Raw genomic sequence first — 8,018 nt, forward strand, 5'->3', positions numbered from 1 at the left:
GGACAGAAAATCTCTTCCACCTCTGTGCTTCCACCGAGCCATCCAGAATCCTTTATGTGCGTCTCCATGTGTATGCTCATTTCACCAGGTCACCAGCCTGGGAGCAGAGTCAAGGTGGGAATGCGTAGCATGCTGTTCTCTGCCCTGGGCCCTCTAATTTCCTCTCTCAGCTCACAAGGTCGTAGAAATTGCTGTGTCCCTGTCCCTTGTTCCTCTGAGACTGGACTGCCCTCCCTCTACAGAAAATCTGAAGGTCATATGAGGACTTCACATTGGAGACCTGGCCTGCCCTGGGTGGCAGTCTGCATGCAGAAAGAAGTGGGGAGACTGGAGCAGACCTGTGCCCCAGGTTTTTGGGGGCCCACCCGGCCCCTCGAGCTATTACTTCTGTCCATGGGCTCACGGTTTTGCTCTGTCCTACCTGGCAGGACCTTTCTGTATCCACTTCCCTGTGCATCTTCCAGCAGTGCCAAGAACCCTGCTTTCTGGATTGAGGCAGTGGGGAAGGCTTTCTCAGTTGTTTCTAACTGAGCAATGGGCCATGCCAGACTGAGCAAACACTCACTGGCCAGGCAAAGTGTCCCCTCCACATCCTCGAGCAGATACCACTTTTTTTTTTTTCCCCCAAAGATCACCGGTAATGGGATCTTAACCCTTGGCTTGGTGTTGTCAACACCACGCTCACCCAGTGAGCTAACCAGCCACCCCTATGTGGGATCCGAACCCGTGGCCTTGGCGTTATCATCACCACACTCTCCCAAGTGGCCCAGATACCACTTCTGTTTAACCAGAGAGACTTCCCTATTCCACCAAAGGGTTAGACAATTTTTGACAGGAGATTTTCCTTACAGAGAGTACATATTTGGAAACTGAGATCTTAGCAGTTGGGTGTGCTATACGCAAAAGAAAAGTGCCAATTAGTTTTGCTAAATTTCATTAATATCAGGATCCATTACAAAACCACCCTAATGTATAACAGTACACCTTAAAATGTATCCTAGTGGGAGTATCTATTTGATTTGTGATACTTAATCACAAATCATTAATTTTATGTTTAACATAGGGAATGTGATTGAGTGATTTATTTATGTATCAAACATATTTTTTGAATATTTACTAAATGTAAGTTGCCTCCAAAAGTTTACACTCCACTAGATAAAGTGGATAACACAAAAAATAGCTAAATGTGGTTCTGTATCAGAATCAGTCTGTTTCTTTAAAAAGATGGCTTACTCAAAGTTCACGTAACTGCTAGCTTGAGGGGTTTTTACTGAAATTATCTCAGCCTTGGCTCAGGTGTCTGATAGAAAAAAGGGCCACTCAGAAGCTCTGAATACCAGGAAAAATTCTGTAGGTTGGGATGGAGTTGTAGTGCTGAAAGAGATATTTTGCTTCAAAATGAAGCAAGAATCTTTTGACAGCTCTGAAAGTAGCTGTGTGAAATCCAATTAAGAAAATGACTAAATCATTCTTTATCTTTTGGCTTTTAACAGAGCAAGATGTAAATGGAAAAGAAGCAGGAACATCAGATTATCAATGGCATGTTAACCATTTGGAGAACCTGTTGGTCAATAAATTGTGTAAAAGAATCTATTGGAGGAAATTTGTCATTAAGTCAGCAGATGGATGTCTCACGTTGAGCTGGCAGTGATGAGGGGATATGTGTTGGGCATTGACAGAGTCTGCTACAGTCACCAGCGAGAAGCTGTCTCAAAGGCTTGGGTCCCGAATCTAATCATCTCTGGGGAGGGGCCATGAGGGAAGGGTTGTGTTGTACAAAACAGCTAATAATTCTGTAGTAGCCAGGTTCATGGGTGGAAGTGTGTGGAGAGTCACTGTGAGGAGGGTCACTGTGAGGAGGTTGTACTGACAGCGGTGAGGTAGTGACTTAGTTCTTGAAAAGGGGGTGTCCGGTAGGCCTGACTGCAGCTGGAGAAATTTCTGCATTCAACATTAGTTTTCTGTCATTCAGCATTGAATTACTCTTGCTGCTTTTATGACTCTGACATTAAGCCCTAATTCTAAAAAAATGAGCCACAGAAGAGGCAACAAATCCCCACCTGGATTGTTGGAACCAGGTGTCCTTCACCCTGCACAATGAGTCTCCACTTTTGTAACCCACTCCAGTAGCTCAGTCCTTCTAGAAAGGGACTCCTGGGGACTGGGGTTCTTACCCCGAACCTGGGCCTGACCCAGCCCTGCTGTCTGCTGGGACTGCCCTGGTGCTAACCACAGGACCCCTTGCCTTCCGTGGTCCCCAGCTGCCTTCAGCTCCTGCCCGCCCCTTCCTGCCGCAGCTGGGCCGTGAGGAGGCCTCGCCGAGGCTGCCTGTGAGGCAGGGCTCAGGGCGGAGCCTTTGCAGAGGCCTGACCGAGGGAGTGGACTGATGCCAGGCTGACAGAGTCATGTTCCTGGAGGCACCGAAATTGTATAGGACAGCTGGGTGACCCCAAAAGACCAGCTGCAGAGTTCTCATACTTTTTCAGGCTTCTTTTCTCCCTACTTTTGGCCTAGAGAATTTGAACTGGCTGGAGTGGGTGGGCAAGGTAGAATTGGAAAAACAATCAAGACACCAGAATAACAAAATCTCACTGTGGCTCCTGCTGTGGATATTCGGCTAGTTTATGAAAATGCTTGAAAGCAACATGTGATATGCAAATCACATACAAACCAATAGACGGCCCTCTAGAGCTTTCTGTTTTCCTGGATGCCACCTGTCAGAAACCTCCATGGGGGTCTCCATAGCTGCCACCTCCCCTCCCCAGGGGATCACAGGGTGGAAAGAGGGCCACAAGCGACAGTGTGAACCACTTGTCAGACTACTGAAATCCCACCCCCAGGATGTGGAAAGGTAGCCCCACATCTCTGAGGTTTCCCAGGCTCCCAGGGGTAACTTTGGAGACAGGCCACGGCCCAGTCATGGAACCACAGTGCTGAAGCGGTGGCATCAGGAAAGCTTTCTCCTACCCTCCAGGGACTAAGTAATGATCAAAACATCCGGTTTTCAAAACTCTAGGAATATGAGTAGACGGCGATCTCCAAGGTACAAAAAAAAAAAATGTGCAAGGGAATACGTTAATTAGCTTGACTTCACCATTCCACAGTGTATACACTTATCAACACATCATGCTGTGCACTGTAAATATACACAAGTTTTACTTGATGATTAAAGAAAAAAGCTAACTCTCAAAAGGACGGGGTGGTAGAGATGGTGCTAAAGCCCCATACCTTTCTTTGTTCTTTTTTTCTCAGCGAAGACAAGTCAGCCTCTGTGTGTCTGTGTAGGTGGCGTGATGCAGCGGGGGGGAGATGGGCTTGAAAGCCTGTGATGGGGGAGGGGTCCCAGCTGGGCCCTTTCCTAGCTGTGACCCTGGACAACTCACATAACCTCTTGAGCCATAATCTCCTTATCTAGAAAATGGCCATAATGATAGAAGAATAATACCAGGTGTGAAAATTTAAACAAAAGAATGCATGTGAACCCTTGGCTCACTGCTTGGCACACAGAGGAATCTGAGGAAGACAAGGTAATAGATCTGCAACATAACCAGTGCCATTTTAGACAAGCCCAAGGACAAAATGGTGCCATCCACCTCCTCCCCTCCCACCACATTCTCTTTTACAAGAAGCCTCATGGTTTCGGAGAAAATGAAATTTTTAGCATTTCTGCATGTGCAGAACTGTCCATCCCCATGACCTAACTCAATCCCCACCCGGGAATTACATCACCCAGCTCTTGGTGCCAACATACCAATATAAGCTCCCACTGCCCTATGTTAGGGGCTGTCCCCCATTTTCAGGGCAGCCCTGGGCTGTCCTCCACTTTGAGCGCAGCCCGGCAGATTCTTTTCCTTTAATAAAGCTTGAATGGTACCCAGCATCTCGGCTCACTTTCTTTCACAAGGGTTTGAGAAAGGGAGAGGGTAGCGTGTGGGTAGGAAAGGAGGTGCTGTAGGAAGGCGTCCTGAGTGGGCCTCACCATTTCACAGGGAGCTCCTTGAGGGTCCTCCAGCACCAAGCAGGGGCCTGGTATGGAGTGGGCACTTGGGAAATGCTTGTGAGGTTGAATGGCGCCTTGGTTGGTCCCTGGTCAGGGAAAGAAGGCAGATGAGAGAGGAAAGGACAGAGAGGAAGGAGTGAGGCAGCAGGAAGGGACAAAGGATGCACAGAATGACAAAGCCTGAACGGTGGAGATTCAGAAGATGAATTCGGATGCACAGAATGACAAAGCCTGAACGATGGAGATTCAGAAAATGAATTCTAACTTTGCCCTGTCTTTAGAGCCCATAAAATGAATGGACTTGTGATGGAATCCTTTCAAACGTGCTTTGGAAGCCAGATGTGAAGCTTATGTCTCTGTTTTTACTTGCAAGCTCAGGTGAAAATAATGAGCCCTGTTCCTGCCTGCAGGGGAAGCAGGTTCTGGTCCAGCCATCACCATCTTTCGCTGTTCTGGCGGCTGGGACGGAGCCCTCCCATCTGCTCGGCAGATGCCATTCTGAAATGCTAACTCCTCTATGAGGCATTCCTGAGCAGCCGGGGAGCAGGCATGTGGGAAAGTGCTGGGAGGTGGTGCAGGGCAGGGAGAACTGGATATTCCACCCTCAGACAACACACATCCCACCTCTACTACCAAAGGCAGGTGAAACATCAGAAGCAAACCAAATTCTCAGGCTGGCTGGCAGGGGGCTTTTAAGGTTTAAAGAGAAGCTGTAGTTATATATGAAAGCTGTTGGAAAACCTAAGTGCTGCACAAATACAGAGGTGTGTTAGTTACTAGTGTAGGGAGAAGAAAAAGCACCAGACCAAGAGACATAGCAGGATCCTCCTACCTGCTCTGACCCCCACTCTGTGTTGGGCAGGCCTGCGAACCTCCTTGGGCCTTAGTATTTCACCTGCAAAACAAGGATAGCTTCCCTGACCCCACCTGTGGTCAAAAATGGCCCCTTGCTTCTCAGTGCTCCCAACCACGTGGTGCCGATTTGTACTTGACCTGTACCTCACTCATCTGATGTGATTTTTCTTCAACACTTGAGCTAATTGTTTACAAAACTCTTGACTCAGCAGATTATAAGCTCCATGAAGGCAGGGATTGATGAGGAACATAGTTAATAATTATTCACATCCAGTCATTCACTTAAATATTTACTGAGTGCACTAGGCACTGTACCCAGCTCCAGGAACGAAGCAAGAAACCACTCATAAAATCCTGAGTTTGCTTTCTGGTGGGGAAGATAGATTATAACAACAAAACATACATAAACAAGAGAAGTAAAGGAGAGCAGGGCTCCTGTGTTGCACAATGCCAGGGGGTACTGGTCCATAGAATAGTGTTAATAGCTCTCTCTGGAGTTGTGCACAGGCCATATTGCCAAGGTCTGGCCTGATGCCTGATACATGGTGAGCATTCTGTAAAAATTTATTAAAGAACAAGTGAAAGAACAAATGAGTGGTCTTAGTCCTGGAGTTGTGCACAGGCCATATTGCCAAGGTCTGGCCTGATGCCTGATACGTGGTGAGCATTCTGTAAAAATTTATTAAAGAACAAGTGAAAGAACAAATGAGTGGTCTTAGTGTGGTGAAATCTTTTAATATCCAACTATATTCATTTTTCTCTCCTGTTGCATACCTGGCCCCTGATGCTGGGAGGGCCATGTGACTAATTCTGCCCAGTAAGCTGTGAGCAGAAGTGCTGAGATTCTTCCTGAGAGGGTGCCTGACCCCCACCGGCTGTTTCTCCCCCTGCTGCTGTGACCCAGGCAGCTACAAGACAGTGGACTCTCCATCACCCTGAGTGCCTGAGTGATTTTGTGGAGCAGAGCAGAACATCATTGGATACAATACATTTGCAAGATGTTATGTTAAAACACTGAGACTTTGGGGTTATTTGTTACTATGGCATAGCCCAACCTGTTCTTACTAATGCTCTCACCCTCCTGTAAGGTGTTTGAGGGTAGGACAATGGGGCCATTTATCGGGTTCAGCACAGGGCAATCAGTAAATGTTAAAAAAGAACTGATGGGAGAAAGAGTAATGCACATTAATGAATATTATCTGCATCTTTTCCCTCTGCTTGAATTCCTCAGCTTCTAGGGAGCACAATGGCTAGATTGCTCATTTCCAGTGGGTGGGTTTACCCCCAAGGCCCTCTCTGTAGCAGGTGAGGTAAAGTTGCTGTTTTCCACATAGGAAAAAACACACCAATTTCTTTTCATTCGACTCAAACAACATGGAGGAAGGATACAGAAAAACACTAAGCCCCCAGAGTTAGAGCAAATGGGGTCTTGGCCTCTGCAAGCTCCCTCAGTGTGGCTCGCACAAAACAGAAACACTTGCAGCTGTGCTGTGAGTCCAGACGGAAGCATGGACCAAAAAGCTCTATTCCCCACAGGGCAGGGAACACACTGCCACAGATCCATTCCCTCAGACCAGGTTCTCAAACCCCGGCATGCCTCTGAATCAGCTGGGGGGCTTGTTCAAATGCAGTTGTCAGCCCCCGACCCTAGAATGTGAAATGTAGTTTGTCTGGGGTAGAGCCTGGGAATTCGCATTTCTAGCAAGCTCCCAGGTGATGGCGATGTTGCTGGTCCAGGGACAGTATTTTAAGAAGTCACTACCTCAGACTGACTGCTGCTCTGCTTCTCAAAGTCAAGAGTGAACGCAATCTGTTTGAGATGGGCACTGTAATCTGCCATTAGCCATTAATGATACAGGATGAACTAATTTTTTTTCGTATTTCTCAGATAAGATGGGGAGAAAGGATGGAGGAAAGGTAAATTTCAGGGAGGGGAGGGCCTGGGAAAGAACCAGGGTGAGGGCTGCTGCCCAGAGAGGAGAGGCCAATGGGTGTCCTAATGGTGCTGGGACTGAGCCAGAAGGAACCTGGAGTCCATATGGGTGCAGAGGTGGTTGTGTAAACGTGAGTTTGAGAGTTGATCATTAGACAGTAAAAAGAGCACTGGGCTTGGACTCTGAAAACCTGCAATCCTCGCCCAGGAGGTCTTGCAGCTGCTGGCAGCAGCCAGAAGGAGCCACTCTGAAGTCAGCTGCAGCAGATCTAACAGCTCTTGTGGGAAGGGTCTGCCAGGTCTGTGAGTAGGTGAGCCCTTCCCAGGTTACTATACCCAGCACACTATCTGAACCAGGCCTGAGACCCAGGGTGGAAAGAGGAAAGCCACCAGGCAGTGCAAAGTGCTCTGGTGTCTTCCTGCTGACTTATAACTGGTGGTAACTGGCAGCGTTGTGCTGTGCCAAGGGTTAGCGTGGGTGGCTGTGACTCACTCAGCCTCATGGGGAAGCAGATGCTGCTGCTGCAACCAGCGCTGCCACGGAAACAGGCTAAATAAATCCCGGCTCCCTGTAGAGGGCAGAGAATGAGCTGCCTACAGCCGGAGAGCAGGGCTGCTCTGGTGCTCTTCTGGGTTCAGCCCCCACAATGGGGTGCACAGCCTGCACGGAGCTCTCAGCTATGGAGGAGCTAGCTGGGGACTGGGGTCAGTAACAGCAGCAACAGAGCCTTGTGCAGTGACTGAAGCATGTGACAAGGGGTGGGCAGAAGGCTATATCTGATGGTGGCACTCTGGGCACTGTGCCCATGTGCATCTGCAGGATCTCAAGTCAAGCCCTGGGTACTAGGCTGACCAGTTCACCCAGATCCCTCTCCTAAAATCCGTGGGATATCTGGGCTTATTGGTGGGGTGGGAGAAGAGACAAGACCTCACTCTTGACTCTCTTCTCTCTATTTGGAAAGAGCCAGCTCCCTCACTAGACAACATGGAGCCTCCCTCTATCCCGACTGGCCAGACATAGAGTCATGAGAAACATCCCATTTACTACATGCCAAGAAGGGGAAACTGAGGCCAGAGGGTGCAGTGACCTAACCAAAGCCCCACAGCTTTTAGAGGCAGAGTCAGGCTGGACTTCTGGCATCCTGAGCACCAGACCCTCATTTTCCACTGGATACTGCATCCCAAGGAGGCAATTAGATGGGCAATTTTGGAGGCAATTTGCTTTAGCAT

This window comes from Galeopterus variegatus, unplaced genomic scaffold, assembly GCF_000696425.1.
Source record: "Galeopterus variegatus unplaced genomic scaffold, G_variegatus-3.0.2 Scaffold9323, whole genome shotgun sequence".
NCBI lineage: Eukaryota > Metazoa > Chordata > Mammalia > Dermoptera > Cynocephalidae > Galeopterus > Galeopterus variegatus.